This window comes from Eucyclogobius newberryi, unplaced genomic scaffold (genome assembly GCF_026437365.1).
Source record: "Eucyclogobius newberryi isolate DKJ021-1_F unplaced genomic scaffold, fEucNew1.0.hap1 SCAF_1, whole genome shotgun sequence".
In the NCBI taxonomy this organism is placed as follows: domain Eukaryota; kingdom Metazoa; phylum Chordata; class Actinopteri; order Gobiiformes; family Gobiidae; genus Eucyclogobius; species Eucyclogobius newberryi.
In genome coordinates, this window is record NW_027315723.1 from 49721491 (window position 1) to 49745759 (window position 24269).

Genomic DNA, 24269 nt, shown 5'->3' on the forward strand with positions numbered 1-24269 from the left:
GCAGGTAAGTACTGGAGCTGCTGCAGGTAAGTGCTGGAGCTGCTGCAGGTAAGTACTGGAGCTGCTGCTGCAGGTAAGTACTGGAGCTGCTGCAGGTAAGTACTGGAGCTGCTGCAGGTAAGTGCTGGAGCTGCTGCAGGTAAGTGCTGGAGCTGCTGCTGCAGGTAAGTACTAGAGCTGCTGCAGGTAAGTCCTGGAGCTGCTGCAGGTAAGTGCTGGAGCTGCTGCAGGTAAGTACTGGAGCTGCTGCAGCTAAGTACTGGAACTGCTGCAGGTAAGTACTGGAGCTGCTGCAGGGAAATACTGGAACTGCTGCAGGTAAGTACCGGAGCAGCTGCAGGTAAGTATTGGAGCTGCTGCAGGTATGTACTGGCGCTTCTGCAGGTATGTACTGGAGCTGCTGCAGGTAAGTACTGGAGCTGCTGCAGGTAAGTACTGGAGCTGCTGCAGGTAAGTGCTGGAGCTGCTGCAGGTAAGTGCTGGAGTTGCTGCTGCAGGTAAGTACTAGAGCTGCTGCAGGTAAGTACTGGAGCTGCTGCAGGTAAGAGATGGAGCTGCTGCAGGTAAGTACTGGAGCTGCTGCAGCTAAGTACTGGAACTGCTGCAGGTAAGTACTGGAGCTGCTGCAGGTAAGTACCGGAGCTGCTGCAGGTAAGTATTGGAGCTGCTGTAGGTATGTACTGGAGCTGCTGCAGGTTAGTACTGGAGCTGATGCAGGTAAGTACTGGAGCTGATGCAGGTAAGTACTGGACCTGCTGCAGGTAAGTACTGAAGCTGCTGCTGCAGGTAAGTACTGGAGCTGCTGCAGGTAAGTACTGGAGCTGGAAATGCAGGTAAGTACTGGAGCTGCTGCTTCAGGTAAGAACCGGAGCTGGAGCTGTAGGTAAGTGCTGGAGCTGCTGCAGGTAAGTACTGGAGCTGCTTCAGGTAAGTACTGGAGCTGCTGCAGGTAAGTACTGGAGCTGCTGCAGGTAAGTACTGGAGCTGCTGCAGGTAAGTGCTGGAGCTGCTGCAGGTAAGTACTGGAGCTGCTGCTGCAGGTAAGTACTGGAGCTGCTGCAGGTAAGTACTGGAGCTGCTGCAGGTAAGTACAGGAGCTGTGGCAGGTAAGTACTGGAGCTGCTGCAGGTAAGTACTGGAGCTGCTGCAGGTAAGTGCTGGAGCTGCTGCAGGTAAGTACTGGAGCTGCTGCTGCAGGTAAGTACTGGAGCTGCTGCAGGTTAGTACTGGAGCTGCTGCAGGTAAGTACTGGAGCTGCTGCTGCAGGTAAGTACTGGAGCTGCTGCAGGTAAGTACTGGAGCAGCTGCAGGTAAGTACTGGAGCTGCTGCAGGTAAGTACTGGAGCTGCTGCTGCAGGTAAGTACCGGAGCTGCTGCAGGTAAGTACTGGAGATGCTGCAGGTAAGTACTGGAGCTGCTGCAGGTAAGTGCTGGAGCTGCTGCAGGTAAGTACTGGAGCTGCTGCTGCAGGTAAGTACTGGAGCTGCTGCAGGTAAGTACTGGAGCTGCTGCAGGTAAGTGCTGGAGCTGCTGCAGGTAAGTGCTGGAGCTGCTGCTGCAGGTAAGTACTAGAGCTGCTGCAGGTAAGTCCTGGAGCTGCTGCAGGTAAGTGCTGGAGCTGCTGCAGGTAAGTACTGGAGCTGCTGCAGCTAAGTACTGGAACTGCTGCAGGTAAGTACTGGAGCTGCTGCAGGGAAATACTGGAACTGCTGCAGGTAAGTACCGGAGCAGCTGCAGGTAAGTATTGGAGCTGCTGCAGGTATGTACTGGCGCTTCTGCAGGTATGTACTGGAGCTGCTGCAGGTAAGTACTGGAGCTGCTGCAGGTAAGTACTGGAGCTGCTGCAGGTAAGTGCTGGAGCTGCTGCAGGTAAGTGCTGGAGTTGCTGCTGCAGGTAAGTACTAGAGCTGCTGCAGGTAAGTACTGGAGCTGCTGCAGGTAAGAGATGGAGCTGCTGCAGGTAAGTACTGGAGCTGCTGCAGCTAAGTACTGGAACTGCTGCAGGTAAGTACTGGAGCTGCTGCAGGTAAGTACCGGAGCTGCTGCAGGTAAGTACTGGAGCTGCTGTAGGTATGTACTGGAGCTGCTGCAGGTAAGTACTGGAGCTGATGCAGGTAAGTACTGGAGCTGATGCAGGTAAGTACTGGACCTGCTGCAGGTAAGTACTGAAGCTGCTGCTGCAGGTAAGTACTGGAGCTGCTGCAGGTAAGTACTGGAGCTGGAAATGCAGGTAAGTACTGGAGCTGCTGCTGCAGGTAAGTACTGGAGCTGCTGCAGGTAAGTACTGGAGCAGCTGCAGGTAAGTACTGGAGCTAGTGCAGGTAAGTACTGGAGCTGCTGCTGCAGGTAAGTACTGGAGCTGCTGCAGGTAAGTACTGGAGCAGCTGCAGGTAAGTACTGGAGCTGCTGCAGGTAAGTACTGGAGCTGCTGCTGCAGGTAAGTACCGGAGCTGCTGCAGGTAAGTACTGGAGCTGCTGCAGGTAAGTACTGGAGCTGCTGCAGGTAAGTGCTGGAGCTGCTGCAGGTAAGTACTGGAGCTGCTGCTGCAGGTAAGTACTGGAGCTGCTGCAGGTAAGTACTGGAGCTGCTGCAGGTAAGTGCTGGAGCTGCTGCAGGTAAGTGCTGGAGCTGCTGCTGCAGGTAAGTACTAGAGCTGCTGCAGGTAAGTCCTGGAGCTGCTGCAGGTAAGTGCTGGAGCTGCTGCAGGTAAGTACTGGAGCTGCTGCAGCTAAGTACTGGAACTGCTGCAGGTAAGTACTGGAACTGCTGCAGGGAAATACTGGAACTGCTGCAGGTAAGTACCGGAGCTGCTGCAGGTAAGTGCTGGAGCTGCTGCTGCAGGTAAATACTGGACCTGCTGCTGCAGGTAAGTACTGGAGCTGCTGCAGTTAAGTACCGGAGCTGCTGCGGGTAAGTACCGGAACTGCTGGAGGTAAGTACCGGAGCTGCTGCAGGTAAGTACTGGAGCTGCTGCAGGTAAGTGCTGGAGCTGCTGCAGGTAAGTACTGGAGCTGCTGCTGTGGTAATTACTGGAGCTGCTGCAGGTAAATACTGGAGCTGCTGCTGCAGGTAAGTACCGGAGCTGCTGCAGGTAAGTACTGGAGCTGCTGCAGGTAAATGCTGGAGCTGCGGCAGGTAAGTACTGGAGCTGCTTCTGCAGGTAAGTACTGGAGCTGCTGCAGGTAAGTACTGGAGCTGCTGCAGGTAAGTACTGGAGCTGCTGCAGGTAAGTGCTGGAGTTGCTGCAGGTAAGTGCTGGAGTTGCTGCTGCAGGAAAATACTAGAGCTGCTGCAGGTAAGTACTGGAGTTGCTGCAGGTAAGTGCTGGAGCTGCTGCAGGTAAGTACTGGAGCTGCTGCAGCTAAGTACTGGAACTGCTGCAGGTAAGTACTGGAACTGCTGCAGGGAAATACTGGAGCTGCTGCAGGTAAGTACCAGAGCTACTGCAGGTAAGTACTGGAGCTGCTGTAGGTATGTACTGGAGCTGCTGCAGGGAAGTACTGGAGCTGCTGCAGGTAAGTACTGGAGCTGCTGCAGGTAAGTACTGAAGCTGCTGCTGCAGGTAAGTACTGGAGCTGCTGCTGCAGGTAAGAACTGGAGCTGATGCAGGTAAGTACTGCAGCTGCTGGAGGTAAGTGCTGGAGCTGCTGCTGCAGGTAAGTACTGAAGCTGCTGCTGCAGGTAAGTACTAGAGCTGCTGCTGCAGGTAAGAACTGGAGCTGCTGCAGGTAATTACTGGAGCTGCTGCAGGTAAGTACCGGAGCTGCTGCAGGTAAGTACTGGAGCTGGAGCTGCAGGTAAGTACTGGAGCTGCTGCTGCAGGTAGGTACTGGAGCTGCTGCAGGTAAGTACTGGAGCTGCTGCAGGTAAGTGCTAGAGCTGCTGCAGGTAAGTGCTGGAGCTGCTGCTGCAGGTAAGTACTAGAGCTGCTGCAGGTAAGTACTGGAGTTGCTGCAGGTAAGTGCTGGAGCTGCTGCAGGTAAGTACTGGAGCAGCTGCAGCAGGTAAGTACTAGAGCTGCTGCAGGTAAGTACTGGAGCTGCTGCAGGTAAGTACTGGAACTGCTGCCGGTAAGTACTGGAACTGCTGCATGGAAATACTGGAGCTGCTGCAGGTAAGTACCGGAGCTCCTGCAGGTAAGTACTGGAGCTGCTGCAGGTATGTACTGGAGCTGCTGCAGGTAAGTACTGGAGCTGCTGCAGGTAAGTTCTGGAGCTGCTGCTGCAGGTAAGAACTGGAGCTGATGCAGGTAAGTACTGGAACTGCTGCAGGTAAGTGCTGGAGATGCTGCTGCAGGTAAGTACTGGAGCTGCTGCAGGTAAGTACTGGAGCTGCTGCTGCAGGTAAGAACTGGAGCTGCTGCAGGTAATTACTGGAGCTGCTGCAGGTAAGTACCGGAGCTGCTGCAGGTAAGTACTGGAGCTGGAGCTGCAGGTAAGTACTGGAGCTGCTGCTGCAGGTAAGTACTGGAGCTGCTGCAGGTAAGTACTGGAGCTGCAGCAGGTAAGTGCTAGAGCTGCTGCAGGTAAGTGCTGGAGCTGCTGCTACAGGTAAGTACTAGAGCTGCTGCAGGTAAGTACTGGAGCTGCTGCAGGTAAGTGCTGTAGCTGCTGCAGGTAAGTACTGGAGCTGCTGCTGCAGGTAAGAACTGGAGCTGCTGCAGGTAATTACTGGAGCTGCTGCAGGTAAGTACCGGAGCTGCTGCAGGTAAGTACTGGAGCTGGAGCAGCAGGTAAGTACTGGAGCTGCTGCTGCAGGTAGGTACTGGAGCTGCTGCAGGTAAGTACTGGAGCTGCTGCAGGTAAGTGCTAGAGCTGCTGCAGGTAAGTGCTGGAGCTGCTGCTGCAGGTAAGTACTAGAGCTGCTGCAGGTAAGTACTGGAACTGCTGCCGGTAAGTACTGGAACTGCTGCAGGGAAATACTGGAGCTGCTGCAGGTAAGTACCGGAGCTCCTGCAGGTAAGTACTGGAGCTGCTGCAGGTATGTACTGGAGCTGCTGCAGGTAAGTACTGGAGCTGCTGCAGGTAAGTGCTGGAGCTGCTGCAGGAAAGTACTGGAACTGCTGCAGGTAAGTACTGGAGCTGCTGCAGGTAAATACTGGAGCTGCTGCAGGTAAGTACTGGAGCTGCTGCAGGTAAGTACTGGAGCTGCTGCAGGTAAGTGCTGGAGCTGCTGCAGGTAAGTACTGGAGCTGCAGGTAAGTACTGGAGCTGCTGCAGGTAAGTACTGGAGCTGCTGCAGGTAAGTGGTAGAGCTGCTGCAGGTAAGTACTGGAGTTGCTGCAGGTAAGTGCTGGAGCTGCTGCAGGTAAGTACTGGAGCAGGTGCAGCAGGTAAGTACTAGGGCTGCTGCAGGTAAGTACCGGAGCTGCTGCAGGTAAGTACTGGAACTGCTGCAGGTAAGTACTGGAACTGCTGCAGGGAAATACTGGAGCTGCTGCAGGTAAGTACCGGAGCTCCTGCAGGTAAGTACTGGAGCTGCTGCAGGTATGTACTGGAGCTGCTGCAGGTAAGTACTGGAGCTGCTGCAGGTAAGTGCTGGAGCTGTTGCAGGTAAGTACTGGAGCTGCTGCAGGTAAGTACTGGAGCTGCTGCAGGTAAATACTGGAGCTGCTGCAGGTAAGTACTGGAGCTGCTGCAGGTAAGTACTGGAGCTGCTGCAGGTAAGTGCTGGAGCTGCTGCAGGTAAGTGCTGTAGCTGCTGCAGGTAAGTACTGGAGCTGCTGCAGCAGGTAAGTACTAGAGCTGCTGCAGGTAAGTACTGGAGCTGCTGCAGGTAAGTACTGGAACTGCTGCAGGTATGTACTGGAGCTGGAGCTGCAGGTAAGTACTGGAGCTGCTGCGGGTAAGTGCTGGAGCTGCTGCAGGTAAGTGCTGGAGCTGCTGCTACAGGTAAGTACTAGAGCTGCTGCAGGTAAGTACTGGAGCTGCTGCAGGTAAGTGCTGTAGCTGCTGCAGGTAAGTACTGGAGCTGCTGCAGCAGGTAAGTACTAGAGCTGCTGCAGGTAAGTACTGGAGCTGCTGCAGGTAAGTACTTGAACTGCTGCAGGTATGTACTGGAGCTGCTGCAGGTAAGTACTGGAGCAGCTGCAGGTAAATACTGGAGCTGCTGCAGGTAAGTACCGGAGCTCCTGCAGGTAAGTACTGGAGCTGCTGCAGGTATGTACTGGAGCTGCTGCAGGTAAGTACTGGAGCTGCTGCAGGTAAGTGCTGGAGCTGCTGCAGGAAAGTACTGGAACTGCTGCAGGTAAGTACTGGAGCTGCTGCAGGTAAATACTGGAGCTGCTGCAGGTAATTACTGGAGCTGCTGCAGGTAAGTACTGGAGCTGCTGCAGGTAAGTGCTGGAGCTGCTGCAGGTAAGTACTGGAGCTGCAGGTAAGTACTGGAGCTGCTGCAGGTAAGTACTGGAGCTGCTGCAGGTAAGTGGTAGAGCTGCTGCAGGTAAGTACTGGAGTTGCTGCAGGTAAGTGCTGGAGCTGCTGCAGGTAAGTACTGGAGCAGGTGCAGCAGGTAAGTACTAGAGCTGCTGCAGGTAAGTACCGGAGCTGCTGCAGGTAAGTACTGGAACTGCTGCAGGTAAGTACTGGAACTGCTGCAGGGAAATACTGGAGCTGCTGCAGGTAAGTACCGGAGCTCCTGCAGGTAAGTACTGGAGCTGCTGCAGGTATGTACTGGAGCTGCTGCAGGTAAGTACTGGAGCTGCTGCAGGTAAGTGCTGGAGCTGTTGCAGGTAAGTACTGGAGCTGCTGCAGGTAAGTACTGGAGCTGCTGCAGGTAAATACTGGAGCTGCTGCAGGTAAGTACTGGAGCTGCTGCAGGTAAGTACTGGAGCTGCTGCAGGTAAGTGCTGGAGCTGCTGCAGGTAAGTGCTGTAGCTGCTGCAGGTAAGTACTGGAGCTGCTGCAGCAGGTAAGTACTAGAGCTGCTGCAGGTAAGTACTGGAGCTGCTGCAGGTAAGTACTGGAACTGCTGCAGGTATGTACTGGAGCTGGAGCTGCAGGTAAGTACTGGAGCTGCTGCGGGTAAGTGCTGGAGCTGCTGCAGGTAAGTGCTGGAGCTGCTGCTACAGGTAAGTACTAGAGCTGCTGCAGGTAAGTACTGGAGCTGCTGCAGGTAAGTGCTGTAGCTGCTGCAGGTAAGTACTGGAGCTGCTGCAGCAGGTAAGTACTAGAGCTGCTGCAGGTAAGTACTGGAGCTGCTGCAGGTAATTACTTGAACTGCTGCAGGTATGTACTGGAGCTGCTGCAGGTAAGTACTGGAGCAGCTGCAGGTAAGTGCTGGAGCTGCTGCAGGTAAGTACTGGAGCTGCTGCAGGTAAGTACTGGAGCTGCTGCAGGTAAGTACTGGAGCTGCTGCGGGTAAGTGCTGGAGCTGCTACAGGTAAATGCTGGAGCTGCTGCTGCAGGTAAATACTGGAGCTGCTGCTGCAGGTAAGTACTGGAGCTGCTGCAGGTAAGTTCCGGAGCTGCTGCAGGTAAGTACCGGAGCTGCTGCAGGTAAGTACCGGAGCTGCTGCAGGTAAGTACTGGAGCTGCTGCAGGTAAGTGCTGGAGCTGATGCAGGTAAGTACTGGAGCTGCTGCTGCAGGTAAGTACTGGAGCTGCTGCAGGTAAGTACTGGAGCTGCTGCTGCAGGTAAGTACCGGAGCTGCTGCAGGTAAGTACCGGAGCTGCTGCAGGTAAGTACTGGAGCTGATGCAGCTAAGTACTGGAGCTGCTGCAGGTAAGTGCTGGAGCTGCTGCAGGTAAGTGCTGGAGCTGCTGCAGATAAGTGCTGGAGCTGCTGCAGGTAAGTACTGGAGCTGCTGCTGCACGTAAGTACTGGAGCTGCTTCAGGTAAGTACTGGAGCAGCTGCAGGTAAGTACTGGAGCTGCTGCAGGTAAGCACTGGAGCTGCTGCTGCAGGTAAGTACCAGAGCTGCTGCAGGTAAGTACTGGAGCTGCTGCAGGTAAGTACTGGATCTGCTGCAGGTAAGTGCTGGAGCTGCTGCAGGTAAGTACTGGAGCTGCTGCTGCAGGTAAGTACTGGAGCTGCTGCAGGTAAGTACTGGAGCTGCCTCTGCAGGTAAGTACTGGAGCTGCTGCAGGTAAGTGCTGGAGCTGCTGCAGGTAAGTGCTGGAGCTGCTGCTGCAGGTAAGTACTAGAGCTAGTGCAGGTAAGTCCTGGAGCTGCTGCAGGTAAGTGCTGGAGCTACTGCAGGTAAGTACTGGAGCTGCTGCAGCTAAGTACTGGAACTGCTGAAGGTAAGTACTGGAACTGCTGCAGGGAAATACTGGAGCTGCTGCAGGTAAGTACCGGAGCTGCTGCAGGTAAGTACTGGAGCTGCTGCAGGTATGTATTGGAGCTGCTGCAGTTAAGTACTAGAGCTGCTGCAGGTAAGTGCTGGAGCTGCTGCAGGTAAGTACTGGAGCTGCTGCAGGTAAGTACTGGAGCTGCTGCAGGAAAGTACTGGAGCTGCTGCAGGTAAGTGCTGGAGCTGCTGCAGGTAAGAGCTGGAGCTGCTGCTGCAGGTAAATACTGGAGCTGCTGCTGCAGGTAAGTACTGGAGCTGCTGCAGGTAAGTACCCGAGCTGCTGCGGGTAAGTACCGGAGCTGCTGCAGGTAAGTACCGGAGCTGCTGCAGGTAAGTACTGGAGCTGCTGCAGGTAAGTGCTGGAGCTGCTGCAGGTAAGTACTGGAGCTGCTGCTGTGGTAATTACTGGAGCTGCTGCAGGTAAGTACTGGAGCTGCTGCTGCAGGTAAGTACCAGAGCTGCTGCAGGTAAGTACTGGAGCTGCTGCAGGTAAGTACTGGAGCTGCTGCAGGTAAATGCTGGAGCTGCGGCAGGTAAGTACTGGAGCTGCTTCTGCAGGTAATTACTGGAGTTGCTGCAGGTAAGTACTGGAGCTGCTGCAGGTAAGTACTGGAGCTGCTGCAGGTAAGTGCTGGAGTTGCTGCAGGTAAGTGCTGGAGTTCCTGCTGCAGGTAATTACTAGAGCTGCTGCAGGTAAGTACTGGAGCTGCTGCAGGTAAGTGCTGGAGCTGCTGCAGGTAAGTACTGGAGCTGCTGCAGCTAAGTACTGGAGCAGCTGCAGGTAAGTACTGGAGCTGCTGCAGGTAAGTACTGGAGCTGCTGCTGCAGGTAAGTACCAGAGCTGCTGCAGGTAAGTACTGGAGCTGCTGCAGGTAAGTACTGGAGCTGCTGCAGGTAAGTGCTGGAGCTGCTGCAGGTAAGTACTGGAGCTGCTGCAGGTAAGTACCGGAGCTGCTGCAGGTAAGTACTGGAGCTGGAGCAGCAGGTAAGTACTGGAGCTGCTGCTGCAGGTAGGTACTGGAGCTGCTGCAGGTAAGTACTGGAGCTGCTGCAGGTAAGTGCTAGAGCTGCTGCAGGTAAGTGCTGCAGCTGCTGCTGCAGGTAAGTACTAGAGCTGCTGCAGGTAAGTACTGGAACTGCTGCCGGTAAGTACTGGAACTGCTGCAGGGAAATACTGGAGCTGCTGCAGGTAAGTACCGGAGCTCCTGCAGGTAAGTACTGGAGCTGCTGCAGGTATGTACTGGAGCTGCTGCAGGTAAGTACTGGAGCTGCTGCAGGTAAGTGCTGGAGCTGCTGCAGGAAAGTACTGGAACTGCTGCAGGTAAGTACTGGAGCTGCTGCAGGTAAATACTGGAGCTGCTGCAGGTAAGTACTGGAGCTGCTGCAGGTAAGTACTGGAGCTGCTGCAGGTAAGTGCTGGAGCTGCTGCAGGTAAGTACTGGAGCTGCAGGTAAGTACTGGAGCTGCTGCAGGTAAGTACTGGAGCTGCTGCAGGTAAGTGGTAGAGCTGCTGCAGGTAAGTACTGGAGTTGCTGCAGGTAAGTGCTGGAGCTGCTGCAGGTAAGTACTGGAGCAGGTGCAGCAGGTAAGTACTAGAGCTGCTGCAGGTAAGTACCGGAGCTGCTGCAGGTAAGTACTGGAACTGCTGCAGGTAAGTACTGGAACGGCTGCAAGGAAATACTGGAGCTGCTGCAGGTAAGTACCGGAGCTCCTGCAGGTAAGTACTGGAGCTGCTGCAGGTATGTACTGGAGCTGCTGCAGGTAAGTACTGGAGCTGCTGCAGGTAAGTGCTGGAGCTGTTGCAGGTAAGTACTGGAGCTGCTGCAGGTAAGTACTGGAGCTGCTGCAGGTAAATACTGGAGCTGCTGCAGGTAAGTACTGGAGCTGCTGCAGGTAAGTACTGGAGCTGCTGCAGGTAAGTGCTGGAGCTGCTGCAGGTAAGTGCTGTAGCTGCTGCAGGTAAGTACTGGAGCTGCTGCAGCAGGTAAGTACTAGAGCAGCTGAAGGTAAGTACTGGAGCTGCTGCAGGTAAGTACTGGAACTGCTGCAGGTATGTACTGGAGCTGGAGCTGCAGGTAAGTACTGGAGCTGCTGCGGGTAAGTGCTGGAGCTGCTGCAGGTAAGTGCTGGAGCTGCTGCTACAGGTAAGTACTAGAGCTGCTGCAGGTAAGTACTGGAGCTGCTGCAGGTAAGTGCTGTAGCTGCTGCAGGTAAGTACTGGAGCTGCTGCAGCAGGTAAGTACTAGAGCTGCTGCAGGTAAGTACTGGAGCTGCTGCAGGTAAGTACTTGAACTGCTGCAGGTATGTACTGGAGCTGCTGCAGGTAAGTACTGGAGCAGCTGCAGGTAAATACTGGAGCTGCTGCAGGTAAGTACCGGAGCTCCTGCAGGTAAGTACTGGAGCTGCTGCAGGTATGTACTGGAGCTGCTGCAGGTAAGTACTGGAGCTGCTGCAGGTAAGTGCTGGAGCTGCTGCAGGAAAGTACTGGAACTGCTGCAGGTAAGTACTGGAGCTGCTGCAGGTAAATACTGGAGCTGCTGCAGGTAAGTACTGGAGCTGCTGCAGGTAAGTACTGGAGCTGCTGCAGGTAAGTGCTGGAGCTGCTGCAGGTAAGTACTGGAGCTGCAGGTAAGTACTGGAGCTGCTGCAGGTAAGTACTGGAGCTGCTGCAGGTAAGTGGTAGAGCTGCTGCAGGTAAGTACTGGAGTTGCTGCAGGTAAGTGCTGGAGCTGCTGCAGGTAAGTACTGGAGCAGGTGCAGCAGGTAAGTACTAGAGCTGCTGCAGGTAAGTACCGGAGCTGCTGCAGGTAAGTACTGGAACTGCTGCAGGTAAGTACTGGAACTGCTGCAGGGAAATACTGGAGCTGCTGCAGGTAAGTACCGGAGCTCCTGCAGGTAAGTACTGGAGCTGCTGCAGGTATGTACTGGAGCTGCTGCAGGTAAGTACTGGAGCTGCTGCAGGTAAGTGCTGGAGCTGTTGCAGGTAAGTACTGGAGCTGCTGCAGGTAAGTACTGGAGCTGCTGCAGGTAAATACTGGAGCTGCTGCAGGTAAGTACTGGAGCTGCTGCAGGTAAGTACTGGAGCTGCTGCAGGTAAGTGCTGGAGCTGCTGCAGGTAAGTGCTGTAGCTGCTGCAGGTAAGTACTGGAGCTGCTGCAGCAGGTAAGTACTAGAGCTGCTGCAGGTAAGTACTGGAGCTGCTGCAGGTAAGTACTGGAACTGCTGCAGGTATGTACTGGAGCTGGAGCTGCAGGTAAGTACTGGAGCTGCTGCGGGTAAGTGCTGGAGCTGCTGCAGGTAAGTGCTGGAGCTGCTGCTACAGGTAAGTACTAGAGCTGCTGCAGGTAAGTACTGGAGCTGCTGCAGGTAAGTGCTGTAGCTGCTGCAGGTAAGTACTGGAGCTGCTGCAGCAGGTAAGTACTAGAGCTGCTGCAGGTAAGTACTGGAGCTGCTGCAGGTAAGTACTTGAACTGCTGGAGGTATGTACTGGAGCTGCTGCAGGTAAGTACTGGAGCAGCTGCAGGTAAGTGCCGGAGCTGCTGCAGGTAAGTACTGGAGCTGCTGCAGGTAAGTACTGGAGCTGCTGCAGGTAAGTACTGGAGCTGCTGCGGGTAAGTGCTGGAGCTGCTACAGGTAAATGCTGGAGCTGCTGCTGCAGGTAAATACTGGAGCTGCTGCTGCAGGTAAGTACTGGAGCTGCTGCAGGTAAGTTCCGGAGCTGCTGCAGGTAAGTACCGGAGCTGCTGCAGGTAAGTACCGGAGCTGCTGCAGGTAAGTACTGGAGCTGCTGCAGGTAAGTGCTGGAGCTGATGCAGGTAAGTACTGGAGCTGCTGCTGCAGGTAAGTACTGGCGCTGCTGCAGGTAAGTACTGGAGCTGCTGCTGCAGGTAAGTACCGGAGCTGCTGCAGGTAAGTACCGGAGCTGCTGCAGGTAAGTACTGGAGCTGATGCAGCTAAGTACTGGAGCTGCTGCAGGAAAGTGCTGGAGCTGCTGCAGGTAAGTGCTGGAGCTGCTGCAGATAAGTGCTGGAGCTGCTGCAGGTAAGTACTGGAGCTGCTGCTGCACGTAAGTACTGGAGCTGCTTCAGGTAAGTACTGGAGCAGCTGCAGGTAAGTACTGGAGCTGCTGCAGGTAAGCACTGGAGCTGCTGCTGCAGGTAAGTACCAGAGCTGCTGCAGGTAAGTACTGGAGCTGCTGCAGGTAAGTACTGGATCTGCTGCAGGTAAGTGCTGGAGCTGCTGCAGGTAAGTACTGGAGCTGCTGCTGCAGGTAAGTACTGGAGCTGCTGCAGGTAAGTACTGGAGCTGCCTCTGCAGGTAAGTACTGGAGCTGCTGCAGGTAAGTGCTGGAGCTGCTGCAGGTAAGTGCTGGAGCTGCTGCTGCAGGTAAGTACTAGAGCTGCTGCAGGTAAGTCCTGGAGCTGCTGCAGGTAAGTGCTGGAGCTACTGCAGGTAAGTACTGGAGCTGCTGCAGCTAAGTACTGGAACTGCTGAAGGTAAGTACTGGAACTGCTGCAGGGAAATACTGGAGCTGCTGCAGGTAAGTACCGGAGCTGCTGCAGGTAAGTACTGGAGCTGCTGCAGGTATGTATTGGAGCTGCTGCAGTTAAGTACTAGAGCTGCTGCAGGTAAGTGCTGGAGCTGCTGCAGGTAAGTACTGGAGCTGCTGCAGGTAAGTACTGGAGCTGCTGCAGGAAAGTACTGGAGCTGCTGCAGGTAAGTGCTGGAGCTGCTGCAGGTAAGAGCTGGAGCTGCTGCTGCAGGTAAATACTGGAGCTGCTGCTGCAGGTAAGTACTGGAGCTGCTGCAGGTAAGTACCCGAGCTGCTGCGGGTAAGTACCGGAGCTGCTGCAGGTAAGTACCGGAGCTGCTGCAGGTAAGTACTGGAGCTGCTGCAGGTAAGTGCTGGAGCTGCTGCAGGTAAGTACTGGAGCTGCTGCTGTGGTAATTACTGGAGCTGCTGCAGGTAAGTACTGGAGCTGCTGCTGCAGGTAAGTACCAGAGCTGCTGCAGGTAAGTACTGGAGCTGCTGCAGGTAAGTACTGGAGCTGCTGCAGGTAAATGCTGGAACTGCGGCAGGTAAGTACTGGAGCTGCTTCTGCAGGTAAGTACTGGAGCTGCTGCAGGTAAGTACTGGAGCTGCTGCAGGTAAGTACTGGAGCTGCTGCAGGTAAGTGCTGGAGTTGCTGCAGGTAAGTGCTGGAGTTCCTGCTGCAGGTAATTACTAGAGCTGCTGCAGGTAAGTACTGGAGCTGCTGCAGGTAAGTGCTGGAGCTGCTGCAGGTAAGTACTGGAGCTGCTGCAGCTAAGTACTGGAGCAGCTGCAGGTAAGTACTGGAGCTGCTGCAGGTAAGTACTGGAGCTGCTGCTGCAGGTAAGTACCAGAGCTGCTGCAGGTAAGTACTGGAGCTGCTGCAGGTAAGTACTGGAGCTGCTGCAGGTAAGTGCTGGAGCTGCTGCAGGTAAGTACTGGAGCTGCTGCTGCAGGTAAGTACTGGAGCTGCTGCAGGTAAGTACTGGAGCTGCTGCTGCAGGTAAGTACTGGAGCTGCTGCAGGTAAGTGCTGGAGCTGCTGCAGGTAAGTGCTGGAGCTGCTGCTGCAGGTAAGTACTAGAGCTGCTGCAGGTAAGTACTGGAGCTGCTGCAGGTAAGTGCTGGAGCTGCTGCAGGTAAGTACTGGAGCTGCTGCAGGTAAGTGCTGGAGCTGCTGCAGGTAAGTACCGGAGCTGCTGCAGGTAAGTACTGGAGCTGCTGCAGGTATGTATTGGAGCTGCTGCAGGTAAGTACTGGAGCTGCTGCAGGTAAGTGCTGGAGCTGCTGCAGGTAAGTACTGGAGCTGCTGCAGGTGAGTACTGGAGCTGCTGCAGGAAAGTACTGGAGCTCTGCAGGTAAGTGCTGGAGCTGCTGCAGGTAAGTGCTGGAGCAGCTGCTGCTGCAGGTAAATACTGGAGCTGCTGCAGGTAAGTGCTGGAGCAGCTGCTGCTGCAGGTAAATACTGGAGCTGCTGCAGGTAAGTACTGGAGCTGCTGCAGGTAAATACTGGAGCTGCTGCAGTTAAGTACCGGAGCTGCTGCGGGTAAGTACCGGAACTGCTGCAGGTAAGTACCGGAGCTGCTGCAGGTAAGTACTGGAGCTGCTGCAGGTAAGTGCTGGAGCTGCTGCAGGTAAGTACTGGAGCTGCTGCTGTGGTAATTACTGGAGCTGCTGCAGGTAAATACTGGAGCTGCTGCTGCAGGTAAGTGCTGGAGCTGCTGCAGGTAAGTACTGGAGCTGCTGCAGGTAAGTACTGGAGCTGCTGCAGGTAAGTACTGGAGCTGCTGCAGGTAAGTGCTGGAGTTGCTGCAGGTAAGTGCTGGAGTTGCTGCTGCAGGAAATTACTAGAGCTGCTGCAGGTAAGTACTGGAGTTGCTGCAGGTAAGTGCTGGAGCTGCTGCAGGTAAGTACTGGAGCTGCTGCAGCTAAGTACTGGAACTGCTGCAGGTAAGTACTGGAACTGCTGCAGGGAAATACTGGAGCTGCTGCAGGTAAGTACCAGAGCTACTGCAGGTAAGTACTGGAGCTGCTGTAGGTATGTACTGGAGCTGCTGAAGGTAAGTACTGGAGCTGCTGCAGGTAAGTACTGGAGCTGCTGCAGGTAAGTACTGAAGCTGCTGCTGCATGTAAGTACTGGAGCTGCTGCTGCAGGTAAGAACTGGAGCTGATGCAGGTAAGTACTGCAGCTGCTGGAGGTAAGTGCTGGAGCTGCTGCTGCAGGTAAGTACTGGAGCTGCTGCAGGTAACTACTAGAGCTGCTGCTGCAGGTAAGAACTGGAGCTGCTGCAGGTAATTATTGGAGCTGCTGCAGGTAAGTACCGGAGCTGCTGCAGGTAAGTAGAACTGGAGCTGGAGCTGCAGGTAAGTACTGGAGCTGCTGCTGCAGGTAGGTACTGGAGCTGCTGCAGGTAAGTGCTAGAGCTGCTGCAGGTAAGTGCTGGAGCTGCTGCTGCAGGTAAGTACTAGAGCTGCTGCAGGTAAGTACTGGAGTTGCTGCAGGTAAGTGCTGGAGCTGCTGCAGGTAACTACTAGAGCTGCTGCTGCAGGTAAGAACTGGAGCTGCTGCAGGTAATTACTGGAGCTGCTGCAGGTAAGTACCGGAGCTGCTGCAGGTAAGTACTGGAGCTGGAGCTGCAGGTAAGTACTGGAGCTGCTGCTGCAGGTAGGTACTGGAGCTGCTGCAGGTAAGTACTGGAGCTGCTGCAGGTAAGTGCTAGAGCTGCTGCAGGTAAGTGCTGGAGCTACTGCTAGAGGTAAGTACTAGAGCTGCTGCAGGTAAGTACTGGAACTGCTGCCGGTAAGTACTGGAACTGCTGCAGGGAAATACTGGAGCTGCTGCAGGTAAGTACCGGAGCTCCTGCAGGTAAGTACTGGAGCTGCTGCAGGTATGTACTGGAGCTGCTGCAGGTAAGTACTGGAGCTGCTGCACGTAAGTGCTGGATCTGCTGCAGGAAAGTACTGGAACTGCTGCAGGTAAGTACTGGAGCTGCTGCAGGTAAATACTGGAGCTGCTGCAGGTAAGTACTGGAGCTGCTGCAGGTAAGTACTGGAGCTGCTGCAGGTAAGTGCTGGAGCATGCTGCAGGTAAGTACTGGAGCTGCAGGTAAGTACTGGAGCTGCTGCAGGTAAGTACTGGAGCTGCTGCAGGTAAGTGCTAGAGCTTCTGCAGGTAAGTACTGGAGTTGCTGCAGGTAAGTGCTGGAGCTGCTGCAGGTAAGTGCTGGAGCTGCTGCAGGTAAGTACTGGAGCTGCTGCAGGTAAGTGCTGGAGCTGATGCAGGTAAGTACTGGAGCTGCTGCTGCAGGTAAGTACTGGAGCTGCTGCAGGTAAGTACTGGAGCTGCTGCTGCAGGTAAGTACCGGAGCTGCTGCAGGTAAGTACCGGAGCTGCTGCAGGTAAGTACTGGAGCTGATGCAGCTAAGTACTGGAGCTGCTGCAGGTAAGTGCTGGAGCTGCTGCAGGTAAGTGCTGGAGCTGCTGCAGATAAGTGCTGGAGCTGCTGCAGGTAAGTACTGGAGCTGCTGCTGCACGTAAGTACTGGAGCTGCTTCAGGTAAGTACTGGAGCAGCTGCAGGTAAGTACTGGAGCTGCTGCAGGTAAGCACTGGAGCTGCTGCTGCAGGTAAGTACCAGAGCTGCTGCAGGTAAGTACTGGAGCTGCTGCAGGTAAGTACTGGATCTGCTGCAGGTAAGTGCTGGAGCTGCTGCAGGTAAGTACTGGAGCTGCTGCTGCAGGTAAGTACTGGAGCTGCTGCAGGTAAGTACTGGAGCTGCCTCTGCAGGTAAGTACTGGAGCTGCTGCAGGTAAGTGCTGGAGCTGCTGCAGGTAAGTGCTGGAGCTGCTGCTGCAGGTAAGTACTAGAGCTGCTGCAGGTAAGTCCTGGAGCTGCTGCAGGTAAGTGCTGGAGCTACTGCAGGTAAGTACTGGAGCTGCTGCAGCTAAGTACTGGAACTGCTGAAGGTAAGTACTGGAACTGCTGCAGGTAAATACTGGAGCTGCTGCAGGTAAGTACCGGAGCTGCTGCAGGTAAGTACTGGAGCTGCTGCAGGTATGTATTGGAGCTGCTGCAGGTAAGTACTAGAGCTGCTGCAGGTAAGTGCTGGAGCTGCTGCAGGTAAGTACTGGAGCTGCTGCAGGTAAGTACTGGAGCTGCTGCAGGAAAGTACTGGAGCTGCTGCAGGTAAGTGCTGGAGCTGCTGCAGGTAAGAGCTGGAGCTGCTGCTGCAGGTAAATACTGGAGCTGCTGCTGCAGGTAAGTACTGGAGCTGCTGCAGGTAAGTACCCGAGCTGCTGCGGGTAAGTACCGGAGCTGCTGCAGGTAAGTACCGGAGCTGCTGCAGGTAAGTACTGGAGCTGCTGCAGGTAAGTGCTGGAGCTGCTGCAGGTAAGTACTGGAGCTGCTGCTGTGGTAATTACTGGAGCTGCTGCAGGTAAGTACTGGAGCTGCTGCTGCAGGTAAGTACCAGAGCTGCTGCAGGTAAGTACTGGAGCTGCTGCAGGTAAGTACTGGAGCTGCTGCAGGTAAATGCTGGAGCTGCGGCAGGTAAGTACTGGAGCTGCTTCTGCAGGTAAGTACTGGAGCTGCTGCAGGTAAGTACTGGAGCTGCTGCAGGTAAGTACTGGAGCTGCTGCAGGTAAGTGCTGGAGTTGCTGCAGGTAAGTGCTGGAGTTCCTGCTGCAGGTAATTACTAGAGCTGCTGCAGGTAAGTACTGGAGCTGCTGCAGGTAAGTGCTGGAGCTGCTGCAGGTAAGTACTGGAGCTGCTGCAGCTAAGTACTGGAGCAGCTGCAGGTAAGTACTGGAGCTGCTGCAGGTAAGTACTGGAGCTGCTGCTGCAGGTAAGTACCAGAGCTGCTGCAGGTAAGTACTGGAGCTGCTGCAGGTAAGTACTGGAGCTGCTGCAGGTAAGTGCTGGAGCTGCTGCAGGTAAGTACTGGAGCTGCTGCTGCAGGTAAGTACTGGAGCTGCTGCAGGTAAGTACTGGAGCTGCTGCTGCAGGTAAGTACTGGAGCTGCTGCAGGTAAGTGCTGGAGCTGCTGCAGGTAAGTACTGGAGCTGCTGCTGCAGGTAAGTACTGGAGCTGCTGCAGGTAAGTGCTGGAGCTGCTGCAGGTAAGTACTGGAGCTGCTGCTGTGGTAATTACTGGAGCTGCTGCAGGTAAGTACTGGAGCTGCTGCTGCAGGTAAGTACCAGAGCTGCTGCAGGTAAGTACTGGAGCTGCTGCAGGTAAGTACTGGAGCTGCTGCAGGTAAATGCTGGAGCTGCGGCAGGTAAGTACTGGAGCTGCTTCTGCAGGTAAGTACTGGAGCTGCTGCAGGTAAGTACTGGAGCTGCTGCAGGTAAGTACTGGAGCTGCTGCAGGTAAGTGCTGGAGTTGCTGCAGGTAAGTGCTGGAGTTCCTGCTGCAGGTAATTACTAGAGCTGCTGCAGGTAAGTACTGGAGCTGCTGCAGGTAAGTGCTGGAGCTGCTGCAGGTAAGTACTGGAGCTGCTGCAGCTAAGTACTGGAGCAGCTGCAGGTAAGTACTGGAGCTGCTGCAGGTAAGTACTGGAGCTGCTGCTGCAGGTAAGTACCAGAGCTGCTGCAGGTAAGTACTGGAGCTGCTGCAGGTAAGTACTGGAGCTGCTGCAGGTAAGTGCTGGAGCTGCTGCAGGTAAGTACTGGAGCTGCTGCTGCAGGTAAGTACTGGAGCTGCTGCAGGTAAGTACTGGAGCTGCTGCTGCAGGTAAGTACTGGAGCTGCTGCAGGTAAGTGCTGGAGCTGCTGCAGGTAAGTGCTGGAGCTGCTGCTGCAGGTAAGTACTAGAGCTGCTGCAGGTAAGTACTGGAGCTGCTGCAGGTAAGTGCTGGAGCTGCTGCAGGTAAGTACTGGAGCTGCTGCAGCTAAGTACTGGAACTGCTGCAGGTAAGTACAGGAACTGCTGCAGGGAAATACTGGAGCTGCTGCAGGTAAGTACCGGAGCTGCTGCAGGTAAGTACTGGAGCTGCTGCAGGTATGTATTGGAGCTGCTGCAGGTAAGTACTGGAGCTGCTGCAGGTAAGTGCTGGAGCTGCTGCAGGTAAGTACTGGAGCTGCTGCAGGTAAGTACTGGAGCTGCTGCAGGAAAGTACTGGAGCTCTGCAGGTAAGTGCTGGAGCTGCTGCAGGTAAGTGCTGGAGCAGCTGCTGCTGCAGGTAAATACTGGAGCTGCTGCAGGTAAGTACTGGAGCTGCTGCAGGTAAATACTGGAGCTGCTGCAGTTAAGTACCGGAGCTGCTGCGGGTAAGTACCGGAACTGCTGCAGGTAAGTACCGGAGCTGCTGCAGGTAAGTACTGGAGGTGCTGCAGGTAAGTGCTGGAGCTGCTGCAGGTAAGTACTGGAGCTGCTGCTGTGGTAATTACTGGAGCTGCTGCAGGTAAATACTGGAGCTGCTGCTGCAGGTAAGTGCTGGAGCTGCTGCAGGTAGGTACTGGAGCTGCTGCAGGTAAGTACTGGAGCTGCTGCAGGTAAGTACTGGAGCTGCTGCAGGTAAGTGCTGGAGTTGCTGCAGGTAAGTGCTGGAGTTGCTGCTGCAGGAAATTACTAGAGCTGCTGCAGGTAAGTACTGGAGTTGCTGCAGGTAAGTGCTGGAGCTGCTGCAGGTAAGTACTGGAGCTGCTGCAGCTAAGTACTGGAACTGCTGCAGGTAAGTACTGGAACTGCTGCAGGGAAATACTGGAGCTGCTGCAGGTAAGTACCAGAGCTACTGCAGGTAAGTACTGGAGCTGCTGTAGGTATGTACTGGAGCTGCTGAAGGTAAGTACTGGAGCTGCTGCAGGTAAGTACTGGAGCTGCTGCAGGTAAGTACTGAAGCTGCTGCTGCATGTAAGTACTGGAGCTGCTGCTGCAGGTAAGAACTGGAGCTGATGCAGGTAAGTACTGCAGCTGCTGGAGGTAAGTGCTGGAGCTGCTGCTGCAGGTAAGTACTGGAGCTGCTGCAGGTAACTACTAGAGCTGCTGCTGCAGGTAAGAACTGGAGCTGCTGCAGGTAATTACTGGAGCTGCTGCAGGTAAGTACCGGAGCTGCTGCAGGTAAGTAGTACTGGAGCTGGAGCTGCAGGTAAGTACTGGAGCTGCTGCTGCAGGTAGGTACTGGAGCTGCTGCAGGTAAGTGCTAGAGCTGCTGCAGGTAAGTACTGGAGCTGCTGCAGCTAAGTACTGGAGCTACTGCAGGTAAGTACTGGAGCTGCTGCAGCTAAGTACTGGAACTGCTGAAGGTAAGTACTGGAACTGCTGCAGGGAAATACTGGAGCTGCTGCAGGTAAGTACCGGAGCTGCTGCAGGTAAGTACTGGAGCTGCTGCAGGTATGTATTGGAGCTGCTGCAGGTAAGTACTAGAGCTGCTGCAGGTAAGTGCTGGAGCTGCTGCAGGTAAGTACTGGAGCTGCTGCAGGTAAGTACTGGAGCTGCTGCAGGAAAGTACTGGAGCTGCTGCAGGTAAGTGCTGGAGCTGCTGCAGGTAAGAGCTGGAGCTGCTGCTGCAGGTAAATACTGGAGCTGCTGCTGCAGGTAAGTACTGGAGCTGCTGCAGGTAAGTACCCGAGCTGCTGCGGGTAAGTACCGGAGCTGCTGCAGGTAAGTACCGGAGCTGCTGCAGGTAAGTACTGGAGCTGCTGCAGGTAAGTGCTGGAGCTGCTGCAGGTAAGTACTGGAGCTGCTGCTGTGGTAATTACTGGAGCTGCTGCAGGTAAGTACTGGAGCTGCTGCTGCAGGTAAGTACCAGAGCTGCTGCAGGTAAGTACTGGAGCTGCTGCAGGTAAGTACTGGAGCTGCTGCAGGTAAATGCTGGAGCTGCGGCAGGTAAGTACTGGAGCTGCTTCTGCAGGTAAGTACTGGAGCTGCTGCAGGTAAGTACTGGAGCTGCTGCAGGTAAGTACTGGAGCTGCTGCAGGTAAGTGCTGGAGTTGCTGCAGGTAAGTGCTGGAGTTCCTGCTGCAGGTAATTACTAGAGCTGCTGCAGGTAAGTACTGGAGCTGCTGCAGGTAAGTGCTGGAGCTGCTGCAGGTAAGTACTGGAGCTGCTGCAGCTAAGTACTGGAGCAGCTGCAGGTAAGTACTGGAGCTGCTGCAGGTAAGTACTGGAGCTGCTGCTGCAGGTAAGTACCAGAGCTGCTGCAGGTAAGTACTGGAGCTGCTGCAGGTAAGTACTGGAGCTGCTGCAGGTAAGTGCTGGAGCTGCTGCAGGTAAGTACTGGAGCTGCTGCTGCAGGTAAGTACTGGAGCTGCTGCAGGTAAGTACTGGAGCTGCTGCTGCAGGTAAGTACTGGAGCTGCTGCAGGTAAGTGCTGGAGCTGCTGCAGGTAAGTACTGGAGCTGCTGCTGCAGGTAAGTACTGGAGCTGCTGCAGGTAAGTGCTGGAGCTGCTGCAGGTAAGTACTGGAGCTGCTGCTGTGGTAATTACTGGAGCTGCTGCAGGTAAGTACTGGAGCTGCTGCTGCAGGTAAGTACCAGAGCTGCTGCAGGTAAGTACTGGAGCTGCTGCAGGTAAGTACTGGAGCTGCTGCAGGTAAATGCTGGAGCTGCGGCAGGTAAGTACTGGAGCTGCTTCTGCAGGTAAGTACTGGAGCTGCTGCAGGTAAGTACTGGAGCTGCTGCAGGTAAGTACTGGAGCTGCTGCAGGTAAGTGCTGGAGTTGCTGCAGGTAAGTGCTGGAGTTCCTGCTGCAGGTAATTACTAGAGCTGCTGCAGGTAAGTACTGGAGCTGCTGCAGGTAAGTGCTGGAGCTGCTGCAGGTAAGTACTGGAGCTGCTGCAGCTAAGTACTGGAGCAGCTGCAGGTAAGTACTGGAGCTGCTGCAGGTAAGTACTGGAGCTGCTGCTGCAGGTAAGTACCAGAGCTGCTGCAGGTAAGTACTGGAGCTGCTGCAGGTAAGTACTGGAGCTGCTGCAGGTAAGTGCTGGAGCTGCTGCAGGTAAGTACTGGAGCTGCTGCTGCAGGTAAGTACTGGAGCTGCTGCAGGTGAGTACTGGAGCTGCTGCTGCAGGTAAGTACTGGAGCTGCTGCAGGTAAGTGCTGGAGCTGCTGCAGGTAAGTGCTGGAGCTGCTGCTGCAGGTAAGTACTAGAGCTGCTGCAGGTAAGTACTGGAGCTGCTGCAGGTAAGTGCTGGAGCTGCTGCAGGTAAGTACTGGAGCTGCTGCAGCTAAGTACTGGAACTGCTGCAGGTAAGTACAGGAACTGCTGCAGGGAAATACTGGAGCTGCTGCAGGTAAGTACCGGAGCTGCTGCAGGTAAGTACTGGAGCTGCTGCAGGTATGTATTGGAGCTGCTGCAGGTAAGTACTGGAGCTGCTGCAGGTAAGTGCTGGAGCTGCTGCAGGTAAGTACTGGAGCTGCTGCAGGTAAGTACTGGAGCTGCTGCAGGAAAGTACTGGAGCTCTGCAGGTAAGTGCTGGAGCTGCTGCAGGTAAGTGCTGGAGCAGCTGCTGCTGCAGGTAAATACTGGAGCTGCTGCAGGTAAGTATTGGAGCTGCTGCAGGTAAATACTGGAGCTGCTGCAGTTAAGTACCGGAGCTGCTGCGGGTAAGTACCGGAACTGCTGCAGGTAAGTACCGGAGCTGCTGCAGGTAAGTACTGGAGCTGCTGCAGGTAAGTGCTGGAGCTGCTGCAGGTAAGTACTGGAGCTGCTGCTGTGGTAATTACTGGAGCTGCTGCAGGTAAATACTGGAGCTGCTGCTGCAGGTAAGTGCTGGAGCTGCTGCAGGTAAGTACTGGAGCTGCTGCAGGTAAGTACTGGAGCTGCTGCAGGTAAGTACTGGAGCTGCTGCAGGTAAGTGCTGGAGTTGCTGCAGGTAAGTGCTGGAGTTGCTGCTGCAGGAAATTACTAGAGCTGCTGCAGGTAAGTACTGGAGTTGCTGCAGGTAAGTGCTGGAGCTGCTGCAGGTAAGTACTGGAGCTGCTGCAGCTAAGTACTGGAACTGCTGCAGGTAAGTACTGGAACTGCTGCAGGGAAATACTGGAGCTGCTGCAGGTAAGTACCAGAGCTACTGCAGGTAAGTACTGGAGCTGCTGTAGGTATGTACTGGAGCTGCTGAAGGTAAGTACTGGAGCTGCTGCAGGTAAGTACTGGAGCTGCTGCAGGTAAGTACTGAAGCTGCTGCTGCATGTAAGTACTGGAGCTGCTGCTGCAGGTAAGAACTGGAGCTGATGCAGGTAAGTACTGCAGCTGCTGGAGGTAAGTGCTGGAGCTGCTGCTGCAGGTAAGTACTGGAGCTGCTGCAGGTAACTACTAGAGCTGCTGCTGCAGGTAAGAACTGGAGCTGCTGCAGGTAATTACTGGAGCTGCTGCAGGTAAGTACCGGAGCTGCTGCAGGTAAGTAGTACTGGAGCTGGAGCTGCAGGTAAGTACTGGAGCTGCTGCTGCAGGTAGGTACTGGAGCTGCTGCAGGTAAGTGCTAGAGCTGCTGCAGGTAAGTGCTGGAGCTGCTGCTGCAGGTAAGTACTAGAGCTGCTGCAGGTAAGTACTGGAGTTGCTGCAGGTAAGTGCTGGAGCTGCTGCAGGTAACTACTAGAGCTGCTGCTGCAGGTAAGAACTGGAGCTGCTGCAGGTAATTACTGGAGCTGCTGCAGGTAAGTACCGGAGCTGCTGCAGGTAAGTGCTGGAGCTGCTGCAGGTAAGTACTGGAGCTGCTGCTGTGGTAATTACTGGAGCTGCTGCAGGTAAGTACTGGAGCTGCTGCTGCAGGTAAGTACCAGAGCTGCTGCAGGTAAGTACTGGAGCTGCTGCAGGTAAGTACTGGAGCTGCTGCAGGTAAATGCTGGAGCTGCGGCAGGTAAGTACTGGAGCTGCTTCTGCAGGTAAGTACTGGAGCTGCTGCAGGTAAGTACTGGAGCTGCTGCAGGTAAGTACTGGAGCTGCTGCAGGTAAGTGCTGGAGTTGCTGCAGGTAAGTGCTGGAGTTCCTGCTGCAGGTAATTACTAGAGCTGCTGCAGGTAAGTACTGGAGCTGCTGCAGGTAAGTGCTGGAGCTGCTGCAGGTAAGTACTGGAGCTGCTGCAGCTAAGTACTGGAGCAGCTGCAGGTAAGTACTGGAGCTGCTGCAGGTAAGTACTGGAGCTGCTGCTGCAGGTAAGTACCAGAGCTGCTGCAGGTAAGTACTGGAGCTGCTGCAGGTAAGTACTGGAGCTGCTGCAGGTAAGTGCTGGAGCTGCTGCAGGTAAGTACTGGAGCTGCTGCTGCAGGTAAGTACTGGAGCTGCTGCAGGTAAGTACTGGAGCTGCTGCTGCAGGTAAGTACTGGAGCTGCTGCAGGTAAGTGCTGGAGCTGCTGCAGGTAAGTACTGGAGCTGCTGCTGCAGGTAAGTACTGGAGCTGCTGCAGGTAAGTGCTGGAGCTGCTGCAGGTAAGTACTGGAGCTGCTGCTGTGGTAATTACTGGAGCTGCTGCAGGTAAATGCTGGAGCTGCGGCAGGTAAGTACTGGAGCTGCTT